The sequence below is a fragment of the Chinchilla lanigera genome, unplaced genomic scaffold (assembly GCF_000276665.1).
Source record: "Chinchilla lanigera isolate Chin_1 unplaced genomic scaffold, ChiLan1.0 scaffold00026, whole genome shotgun sequence".
NCBI classification, from domain to species: Eukaryota; Metazoa; Chordata; class Mammalia; order Rodentia; family Chinchillidae; genus Chinchilla; species Chinchilla lanigera.
In genome coordinates this window covers 6,394,354-6,406,628 of record NW_004955427.1, presented here as the reverse complement: position 1 = coordinate 6,406,628, position 12,275 = coordinate 6,394,354, and the positions used below count along the sequence as shown (strand labels likewise).

Genomic DNA, 12,275 nt, shown 5'->3' with positions numbered 1-12,275 from the left:
AGTCTCCGTCTTGCAGCCTCCAGTTCAACTGGAAAATTAAGCTTCCCCTGGGACTATTTATGATTCCTAGTCTGCCATATTTTTAAAAATTCCCTATGGGAAATTTTATTAGTATCTCTTTTAAGGCCTAACAAAATGTGGCTCTTTATACGCATTTTCTTCTTTGCTTCTGGGCTTTCCCTGTCAAAATGGCCCTTAAAATCCCACACAGTTGTTATGCTTCTGTAACTCAGGGCATTCCCTTCAGCAGCTGGGAAGATGACTGTGATGAGGGGTTCTTTCCGCTTAGCACCTCCGTTTCCCCACACAGTGCTCTTGAACCAGTAATGCTTCCCTGATCCTTGTTCTTTCTTTCATTTTCCTTTGTTAAACCTTATTTAGTCTCAGCTTGTTACAATGCTTTCTCAGAGGCAGCAATGAAACAATTACTGTTAATCTAAATGTGACTCAGAAATCAAATTGCCTATGTAATGCACGCACACTGTAGTAGAAGACCTTACCCTGCGATCCACTGGCATTTTGGGGCAAAGAAGAATGTAGCAACTGTTCAAGGAAACAGACACAGAAATTGGTAAGCCAATTTTAACTGTAAGAAGAATAGCAAATGGTAGGAAAGAAGGGATAACTGGATACATGAAAAATGAAAGGGAAGGGGCTGGGGATTTAGCTCAGCGGCAAAGTGCCTGCCTGGCAAGCGCAAGGTCGTGAGTTCAGTTCCCGGTACCGGAGAAAAACCAAAAAAAAAAAAAGAAAAATGAAAGGGAACGTATTGGTGTTTGATGTTAAAAAATGAGAAATGAAAAATTCCATTTCTGATCAGAAGTTTTTTCTCTATAGTAAATAAATAGGAAATTAGAGAAACTGAAGGTAAAACTGAGGATAATATTAAACATTGCTTTTGTCCTAAATATACAGTATTCCTTTAAAAATGCTAATCCCTCGTATTTATATTTAGCCAAAGCTTTCTAACGTTAAACCTACCCCAAACTTCCAAAGAAATGAGCCTTGAAGCACCAAATGAACCTAGTAAAATAAAAATAAACACACACACATCAGATGAGGAAAGTCCAATTCCTGAACCATCACACTCCACCACACTAGGCAATCTTGCTCTCTGAAGTAAATCTGAACTGCCATTAATCATTTTTCTTTCACTCTCACGGTAGCACAAACTGATTGAAAGAAGCAGCTCTGCTTGCCTGTAGATGTGAGGAGACACAGTGTTAGATTCAGCTTCTCAGCTGTTTCTTTTTCTTTGTACCGGGAATCGAACTCAGGGCCTTGGGCTTGCCAGGCAGGCACTGTGCCATTGAGCTACATCCCCGGCCCTGCTCAGCTGTTTCTTAATGGAGAATTAACTTCAAAACATTGGAGTATTTAAATTCTTACTCTAAAGTTCGCCAACACTCTTAATGGCCTTGTGAGAAATGGAAATCTAATTTTAAAATGGAGAGCAGGTGAAGGCTATATTTTAATATTCTTAAAACCAAGATTCACCTCTTCAATCCCTTTATTATCTGCCTTACCTTTAAAAAAACTAAGTAAAAAAGCATTTTAGAAGCACACAGGGCTTGCATTAGAGCTTTTATTTAATGAATTTAGAGACTTCCATAAAGAAAGACAAGCACAGCTATACATTAGCAGGAGGAAATGAAAATGAAACACACTGCTTGTTCAGGTTGAGTCAGCATCGATGTGGCGTATAATCACACCTCAAAACAACCAGCAAAAGGACAATTAGTCATTAGATCACTGTGCTTCTTCAAGGCATGGCAAAGAAAAAAATTATCCTTGATAAAAAAGAGGGTCCTAATTCTTCCGTTCCTCAAGGTACTAAAATGACTCAGTATCAATGACTCAAAAACTACTCAGAAGAGGAAAGAAATCATGCTGCATGTCCTAAGACAATAAGCAACAAAATAGCGGAAGGGTTTCACATTGATGGAAATTACTGGTACGACTTCAAGAACAATTTTAAATACAAATGGGGAAAAGAGGAAGTAACACTTAAAAACATATATCCTAAAAAAGCTAAGTACTTTACATGTTTCCCTAAACTTTCACAATGAATATAAAGAGTATAATTACCTCACAGTTTCCTAGGTTAAAAAGAAAAAAAAACTTGAAACTGGGAGTGGTGGCCCATGACTGTGATCCTAGCACTCTGAGAGGCTGAGGCAGAAGGACTACAAGCCTGGGCAACTTAGTAACTTAGTGAGACCCGGTCTCAAAATTAAAAATAAATAAAGGACCGGAGATATAGGTGAGTGCCAAGGTCCTGGCTTCCATCCCTGGGACACTGGGACACACACACACACACACACACACACACACACACACACAAATATGTTCAAGGTAAAAGTTTTAAGCCATCAAGCTGGTATCTGTATTCATTAATAATATTTATCATCTTTTCACCATACGTTCACTATACGTAGTGCATTTCTTTCAACAGTTATTTACTAAATATGTAGTTCATTTCAATCAACAATTATTTACCAATTATCTATTTTTCATCCATCTTGTGATGATGAAAATAATGGAAACTGCTTCTGTCCTCAGGGAACTTAGCAATTAATTAAAGAATGCCAATCCCTGACTAAGACAATACCATACTATGAAACCCACACATTCTACAGAATTTAATAACAGGCTGGTGGGGCAGGGCAGGAGGGAAGGAGCACCTTACTCAGGGAGATTTCTGGGGAAAGTTACTACAGCTGAAGCGCGCGTACCGGGAGCGCCGAGGAAGCACTGTGTAAGAGCACTGGGTCGCGTGGGCCAGGGAGAACGCTGGGAAACAGCAGGTGTCGGTGAAGAAGGCGGTGAAGAAGAAAGAAGAACACTAGGAAATCGGGCAAGGAATACACTGCAATGGGCTTTTAATTCAGCTCATTTTAAGAATTTTACACTTTCTATTAAGAATTTATGAGATATTATGGACATGTTTTAAGCAAGTGGTAACATGGCCAGATTTGAATTTTCTAAACATCTGTGTTAGCAGAATAAATTGTACAACATGAAAGAGAAAAGTGGGGAAATGAGACACATGCTGCAGCAGAGCGGTGGCTTGAAGGAAGAACAGTGCGCAGGAATGCAGAAAATGCACTGAGAAGCAAGACGCCAAGGAAAGAGGCCAGTGGACACTGCTGAACTACACGCAGGATGCGATGGATAGAGACACACTGAAGGCAGTTCAGGGTACTGGTCGAAAAACTGGTCAGATGGCGGTGCTATGAACTGTAAAGAGAAAGAGGAGCATATGGCACAATTTCACATTAATAACATTGTCACTATTAATGATAACTGTTGAACTCTTACTGTGTCAGAAGCTAAGTGCTACATACACTTTATGATATAGTTATTATATATGTATCTTATTATATATGTAAACTTTCTCATGATACTATAATACTACCTCTGAAGTAGTTGTTGTTTGAGGTGCTTCTGATGTACTGATACAGGGTCTTAGGATATATCCCAGACCGGTGTCAAACTCAACAGTCCTCCTAAGCCAATTTCCCAGAGTGCACAACCTACCGGTGTGAGGCACCAGGGCTGGTTATAGTCATTATCCCAATTTTATAGGTACAAAAATTAAGAACTGGAAAGTTCAGTAACCTGATCAATTTCATACAGCTGCTATGTGCTGATGGGAACTAGACAAGACGAGAGAAAAACTATTAGTGAGAAATTAAATGCTAATACTTGGGAAAAGATAGCTCAAAGCACGGCTGAGTCTCCCCTTAGTGGTCTGAAAGTTATATAGAGACATCGTAGTGAATCTATTCTTACATAAGGACAGTGGCAAGGATAATCCACCTCTTTGCAAGAAAAAGAGCAAGGTCACATTGAGAATGACAGAACAAGAGTAGGAAATCAGGTAGGAACTGATAAACACAGGCTGACTTTGGAGGCAAGGGAAAGAATGTGAAGACTCCCCCAGGAACATTATGTACCATCTTTCAATGCAGTACAGGTAGACAATACCTCAGGTAACTTGTGCTTTACTTGGCTGTCTTAAAAAGTACAAAGCTACAATAAAGAAAATCAAATTTAAAGAAGCAAAGCAAAAATATAACATACACTTGCTTTAGACTCCAAAATATCTGAATTGCTCTATATTTTAACTAGATAACCTACAAAACAACAGTAAACCCTAGGAGATGGGTGTTCATTTATGTTTATTTATGACTGTATCAAGACTAACCATTGGTAAAAACATAATGAACATATATTTTTGACAAAAATTTTGCCAGGATGATTCAAAAAAGAAAGAGAAAACACAGAGGAAGAAATCATGATGGAAAAAATACAACATACAAGTCTGTCAGTGATTAATAGAAGCTTATATATTCAAATAAGTCTAACATATCTATGGTCACTTTGATTCAATATGCTTATCTATAATTTTCAGAGCAGAACAAATATTTAAATATTTTCATTTCTAACGTTAACATGGCTTTGCAGATGTTTAACAGGTTGTTTTCTTATAGGAGATGTATTTAGTTGACAGAAATCTTCACATCCTATGGAGTTGGACACTGTCAGTTTCTGCTTAATTGTACACAACTTCTTCCTTTTAAAAATCTATTTTCAAAGCACAGTGCAAGAGAGGCAAAGAAGATTTTTTATCTAGGAAAAGTGTATATTCTATGGTTCTTTTGAAGAAACTTCCATCTCACTGGATTAACCCCTAAAACTTATGTGAAACCAAAATAAAGGAGGCAAATAATTCATACTTCTGAGAGCAAGCAAATGTAGGCGCCTTACCTAAAGTCCCTCAGTCAGTAAGCTCGGGAAAATGGGCGCTCACCCACTATTCCAGCATGTTCCCTGGGGAGAACTGGGCAACGTTTTCAAGCTACTAGACTTTCAGCTCATGCAAAATAGCACTTTTGGGAGCAGCAAAATGATCTAAGCTGGAAAGTCTTTTGTGGATGCTCTAGCATGGTGTCTCCTGAGTCAGCTCTAAGCCCACTGCTGAGACTCCAGGTCAGACCATCTGCACCTTCTGCCCTGACCTTCACCAGAGCTTCCTAACTGCCTTCAAATTCACTCTCTGTGAGCACATTAAACATGAGCATCTGATTACCTTCCTCTGACACAAATTGGGTCTTTCCACTCTTCTGGTGAAAAGCCTCTGAATATTTCCAATGTATACAAAATAAGATTAAACACTGACCTAGACTTCAAATCCTTCTTCTATTTAACTATAACTTAAGCATTATAGATAGATAGATAGACAGATATTTTGTATCTTCCATTTCACTGAGGTCCCTACATAGCCTGTTTCTTACAAAAAGCACAAGCACATATACACATATCATCCTCCATTTCAGGTCCCTGAATATGCTCTGAGCATGCACAGACTTTGATGCTTTGTGTTATCAGACTGCCCTTAAACTCCACAGCAGGTCTCTCATCCTGCACAGATCATCTGCATAAGCAGGCTAGCCAACTCATCTCAGTTACAGCAAATTTTACTTCCTTTTCAATCTCAAACCACTGTAAATATGCACCTCTTCAAACACATTCACTGCTTATCAGAAACTGCTTCTGTTCATCACTAGATTTTAATGGCTGGACTGTGTCTAATTTATTGGTATTTATCTTCCTCCCCTCATCAGCATTGTGCATGTTTTGCAGACAGTAGCGTTAAATTTGCTAAATTAAACTAAATAATACGTGATAAATAACATTATAGCACATGACAATTTTATGCCTAAATAAACTGTTTACTATGCCATTTCCCTGTTCAGTAACTACAAAATCTCAGCAAAGAATATTTTCATACTATTTTCCGATTACTTTTGTTCTGCACTTCTTCCATAAAATAAGCCTGTAATTACAAGGAAGCCTACCATGATCAAATACATACCGCAATAAGGAAGACTTGTGAACACATTCCTTAATCCACATTAAGACTGCTGTATAGTAATGACAGAGATTTTTGACACTGTTTTGTCCATAACTGCAAACAGTGGACTACTTAGCTATAAATTCTCTTATTTTACAGATGACACCTGAAGGTAAGAGCGGAATAGATGGACACAGCATCCATTGATTAAGTGTCAGAATAGCAAATAAAAGTTAATTGTATTTGAGTCTACACTTGTTCTCAGCTACAGCACAACGGCCCAGGTGGACAAGACTGGAATGATGAAAGAAGATGGAGAAACTATTTTGTATCCTTAGAAGTAAATTTATACAAAAATGCCTTACCAGAAATATTGCACAAGTGTACTCCTCGACAACTTTCTAAACAGTAGTATTTAATCTACACTGTAGAGCAGGGGTGACAAACTACAGCACATGTGCTACAGTGGGCACACGGAGCCCTCTGTCCCCACAGGAGCCAAGCTGCTCCAGCATCGCCCCTGCAGCTGGGCGTCAGAAAACGGTGCACCTGGGGCCATTCAGACGCTTGGAAAGGACTATGGGCACCAGGTGATGACGTCACAGCAGTGTGGACATTTGGTCTCTAACAGGTTCACCATCAATGCTATAGAGTGTTGTTATCAAATATTTTAAATCACAATAATTAGAAAGTATAATTTTTACTGACACTTAACATCATTTACTATATAAAGCTGTTAGTGAATTTAATCCTCAGAAAAACACTGAGGTATATACATATTTTGGAGACAAGGAAACACAAAAAAAAGATATTACTAATCTCTCCAAGATCATGGAGTTACAATACAAATTGGTATTATAATTTTGATTTAAAACGAGGCCTCTTTAAGTGGTAAGATTTATTTCCCAGCTACAAGCATGAATTCATGCAATTCAGGCAAAATTTCAACATCAGAATTGTTAAATTTAGATAAATATTTTATTGTTGTTTATAATATTATGAGGAGTATCTATGGAGACGATCTGTGACCATTTACTTGAAAATATTTTCTTTAAATTTCTATTAATATTGTTTTAATACATCTATCAGATGCTGTTGTGCATCGAATATAAAATGTTAATCATATTGGTGAACATTTATATTTCATATTTTTATTTACATGTTCTCCCAACATTTTCCAAAATCAGGAGGCTTGGGGAAGTTTTTCTTAAACTAAATAGTATTAACATTATTTGCTTTCTGCTTCTGATGACTTCTGACGCTTTTATATAAGTCATCTTTTTTTCTGGAGCGCATACTACCTAAGACTGTAAATCATCTCAGGGTGAAAGAAACAATGTGGCAGTTTCAAAGCTCAGATTTTGGATTGAAATCTGTGTTTCCCAAACACATGTGTACAATATAAGATCATCTGCATGAAAACAAGGGCATGTGGATCGCTGACTTGATGCGTTCTGAGTATAAAATCATTCTATTTGTTTGACCTTTCATGGTGAAACATTTTCTTATAGTTTGAATACTTTGTGTCGAATTAATTTTAAAACTCAAATATTATCTAACGTATCAGCTGACAATGAGAATAAAACACATTTATTTCTAACTCTTTTTATCTTCGTGTTATTTTGTTTCCCTAGTCTTCCAGGTTATTAAGATAGAATCCTGAAAAAAACCTATGTCGAAACTATTTGGACACAAAGATGCTTCCTTCTTCTTCTGGGGGTTGTTCTGAGATATTAAAAATTTAAGAATGACATTATAAAATCATGGTGCTGAAAAGGACTCCATAGGAGTATCCTTTCTGCAGCTTCCCCTCCTGCCACTCTGCACTGACGCTATCCACCTTGGCAATGAATTTCTCCACAGGAAAGAATTTACTTCCTCCTTTAGCAACCTGCTTTAGTTCATAAAAATGCGCTTTACACTAGGAAGATTTTTTTTTCCTTTGTTTCTGTTCAAAATATAAATTGTTACATTTGTCATTTATTATAATCTTCATTTTTAAGGTCAAAATATTACCTTTCACTTTACATTCAATTTCTGTCCTTGCTGAGGTCATGGGATCCGAAACACAGCACCAAAGGGCATTCTATATGTTCTCTTTAGCATCAGCGTACAGCAGCCTTCGAGAAAGTCACCTAAAGATTTCTGGTACCTTTAAAGGAAAAACACCTAACAAGTCACTATTTAGGTAGCTCTGTCCAGATGATTCACCAGCCTCTCCAAAGTGAGCACTGTGAACCAGTTTTCCTTCGGACCTGTGCGGATCTTGATGAGCAGCATCCTCACAGACAATCACCCTTAGAAGGGTAATTGCCATGTTATAAGGGCTAGAGCGGCAATTAAAAGAATTTCAAAATGTAAACACCTTAAAATGTGCCTGGCACGTAGTCAATGGTCAGTAAATGCTAGCGACTGCTCCTGCTGCCATTGCTACTTCTTCTACTGCTCAACTACTATTTATTATTCCTACACTGCTGTCACTCTGGCTGCTGGTACAGTGAAGACTTCTGCTGCTATTATCACCACTACTATTCTTTCACTATTGCTAATGCTGCTACTACTACTTCTGCTGTGGCTATTAATATTACTGCTATTTATACTCTGACAAATAGAACTTTCTTCCACCAAGCGGGCCACCCAGAAGTGAACCGGAATGCCTTCAACAATTAGGAATTGCCCCTCCTGACCCTCCCACCCTTAACTGTGCAGGTGAACTTGTTACTCCCAAAGATAAAGATATCACAGCAAACTTACTCAGACAAGGACCGTGGGTTTCCCGGCCCTTTACGCTTTTTGAAATCTTTCTGACAGTCTGCCATTTTGTAAGACCTACATTCATTTTCTCCATTAGCATCAATAATTGAACGGTTGTCTAACAGAAAGATCTTTCAATATTATATAATCTTTACCAACTCCACTAATGGGTTAAAAGATGGATGCCACACAAGTATAAAAAATTATAGGGCCAAACCAACTATTAAATTGCTTTAAAAAGTCTATAATGAGAAACAGTCTAGTTTTTCCTCTGTAACTTTATGTCAAAGGACTTTTTGAAAATAATTAATTTTTCATAACGGCTTATACTGTTAAAGTTCCCATAATTATTTTTAATATATATTCCTCATGCAAACACCCATGGGAATATAGGCCACTCATCGGACATTTTTCACAGATGAAGAATCTCAAGTATGGAGATGAAGCAATTTAATAATGGGTCAAAATGTGATTCAATTTTACAGCCCGAGTTACTAGGATATTAAGTCAGCTGAAGCCTGCCTGCCTCAGAAAGAGAAAAATAATAAAAGAGCATCTAGATTTATAAAGGAATAAACTGGATTGTAAACCAAGTTAGAAGCCTGTTTCCAGGGACTACAGACCATACTTCAGTACACAAGCAGAGATAAACACACACGAAACAAACGTCAACCTCTCTGTCCTAATTCGCTGTGAACCAGTCTGATTTACTTTACAGCAGATGTCACAGCCAATGCGACTTCCTCTCCTCTGCTGTGAGATGACTTGTCTGTTGTTTCTGATGCAGCCTGCCCAGGGCGCCTTTTCCACTGGGCTAATTCTGAAGAACACAGATTGGCCGTCTCAGAAAGTAATACTGCCAGTGGTGTGCATTCTGATGGCCCTGTCACAACATCAAAAGTGACTACGCAGATATAGTAACACCAGTGCTCTGATGATACAAATACAAAATTCAAATTCATGTGGGCACTACTAGTTTAAAATATAGGTCAATATCATTATACGTTTTCCCACAGCCGAACAATGTACACCATCAAGAGGGAACCCTGGCGTAAACCATGGATTCTGGGTGGTAGTGATGTCAGTGTAGGCCACGGATTGTAGCAAGTTTATCAGTCTGGTGAGGGAAGTTAATGGGTGAGTCCATGCATGTGGATGGGCAGGAACCACACACGGAATCTTTCTACCTTCCCTTTTACTTTGCTGTGAACCCAGGAGTTCTTTGAAAAATAAAGTCTACTAAAAATACAGAAAAACCTGGCCCAAATTCCTTACAACCGTATCGTTTTTATTGGCAATGTCTGGCATAATAATAATTTATTGTTAAACAGGAAATGCTTAACAACATAACAAAGTGGCTAGACTTGGCACATCTCTTGATAGAAAATTTTTATTGAGTGTAAGTGAATCACGAAATTACCAAACAAAATGTTTTACCTGCTTTTGCATAAACTGCTGTTATGGTTGATACATTGTGTCAACTTGGGGAGTCTAGAGGTTTGGCTAAGTGACTCAGCAGGAAGCCAGGGTGCTTACTTTGTATATATCCTGAGCCTGTGGAAGAGGAGGGCATGGAGATTATGTGAGAGCTACACGCCCCTTAGGTGGTGGTAGCCTGTTTACGATGTAAGGCAAGAAAGAAGCTGCTTGCCGCCATTCCTCCGGTTCGCTCTGGCTGTTTGCTATTCGGCTGCCATTCCCCCCTTTGCTCTTGTTGGTTTGCTACCTTCTGCCTCGGAGCCAGCCAAGTATGGACTGAAACCTCCACAAACTGTGAGCTAAATAAACCTTTCCTTCCTTCATTTTTGGCATTGGGTATTTTGTCTCAGCAACAACAGAAAAGTAACCAAGACAACTGCCAATTTCAAACCTATAATGAGGATGTTTGGTAAAGTTTCTGAAGCATTACTTCTTTGTGTCTGTCTGTTTGTTTTTAATCTTTTGAGACAGGGTTTCACTATGAACTTCAGGCTGGCCTTGAACTCACTTTGTGGCCTCGAACTCAAAGAAATCCTCCAGCGTCAGCCTCCCGAGTTCTGGGATTACAGATATGTGCCACCATGAGCATCCCTAAAACATTAACAGTCAATGCTGTTCCTTTATTTTTCTTTTCAAGTAGTGGTTCTCAGTTGTGGCTATGTATTAAAATCAAATCCACAGCTTTTTAACAATACTGATGCCTGGGGCCCTGGATCTAGGGATTCTTATTTAATTTTCTAAAGTGAGACACCCTTGCTAGTATTTTTTAAAATGTCCAAGACGATTATAAGGTAGAGTCTACACCACCGCTTTACAGACAATCATTATTTTTGTTTAGGGCACTTAGGTCACCCGGTCATATCCAATGATGAGAACGATCAGGGTTAATGAAAGGGTTATAATACGGGACTGGTAACTTCACTGAAATTCTCCTCACTACTAGGAAGAATGTCCTCCAAAAGATTGGAATGACTTTTCAAAAATTATACACACAGTGAGTCCTATGAAAACAAAGACTATACCTGTCTTGGTAACTACTATATTTTTAGATGTAGTTCTATGCTGACACCATAGTGGACACTCAATGAAAAATCACAGGATGAATGAATGAGCAGACAACGGCACTAAGACCAATCACGAGTTCACTGAAAAACAAAAGACTCCTTATGACAAATACATCCAAAGGTTATCTTCCTTACTGTATTCTCATCTGCACTCAACTTCTAAGGGAAACACAGGGGCCATGTAATTCTTACAGTACATTTTATATACTTTTCTTCAATAAGTTTTTACCTTTAATAGGAATTTATAATAACAGCACTCCTTTTTGAGTGCCCCTTTTGTGTACACAATGCTTTTAAGATAGGTCTTAAATATCTAATTATCTCCACAACATTATAAAACAAGCGATCAAAAGCCTGAAGCAACTTTCTCAAAAGCACACAGAGCTGGTGACCTAATTAAAAAGTGGGCATCTGAGATGAACACACATTTCTCAGATGAAGAAATACAGAAGGCATGTATGAGAAAATGTTCAACATCATTGGTTGAGAAAGGCAAATTAAGACAACGACATTCCATCTCACCTCCATAAAACTGGCTGTCATCAAAAAATCAACCAATAACAAACACTGGCAAGGCTGTGGAGAAAAAGGAACACTTCTCCACTGTTGGTGGGAGTGTAAACTGGTGAAACCTCTGTGGAAATCAGCGTGGTGATTCCTTAAAAAACTAGGATTACAGGTCCCATTCGACCCAGCTATTCCCCTTCTGGGTATTTTCCCAGAAGAATTAAAAAATCATACCACAGCGATATACGTGCACCCATGTTTATAGCAGCACAAATTGTCATAGCTAAATCTTGGAAACAAGCCAAATGCCCATCAACTGAGGAATGGATAAAAAAGATGTATTTTTTTTTACAATGCAGTACTACTTAGCTATAAAGAAAAACCCAAGGCTTTTATAGGTAAATGGATGCAACTAGAGACCATCCTCATAAGTGAAATAAAGCAGACTCACTTGTGCAAACATCATATTGTCTCCCTAGTGAAAGAAACTGAAAGTATAAATAAGATCCAATAGATACTGTGAAAGGGAAAGAAACTGCTCAAAAGGAAAGAACTGAGATGGGGGACAGGAGAAAAGAAGGAAGGACAAAATATATATATTATTATATACA

General features: G+C 38.2%; 1 long non-coding RNA gene across 1 annotated transcript; it reads right to left on the bottom strand.

Moving 5' to 3' along the window:
• Positions 1-2,865: 2,865 nt before the first annotated feature.
• Positions 2,866-6,432, bottom strand: LOC102008873. Its single transcript, XR_261236.2, has 2 exons — positions 6,226-6,432; positions 2,866-3,240 (listed from the first exon to the last, which is right to left on the bottom strand). It is a non-coding gene; the product is annotated as an uncharacterized LOC102008873 (long non-coding RNA).
• Between the last annotated feature and the right edge of the window lie 5,843 nt (positions 6,433-12,275).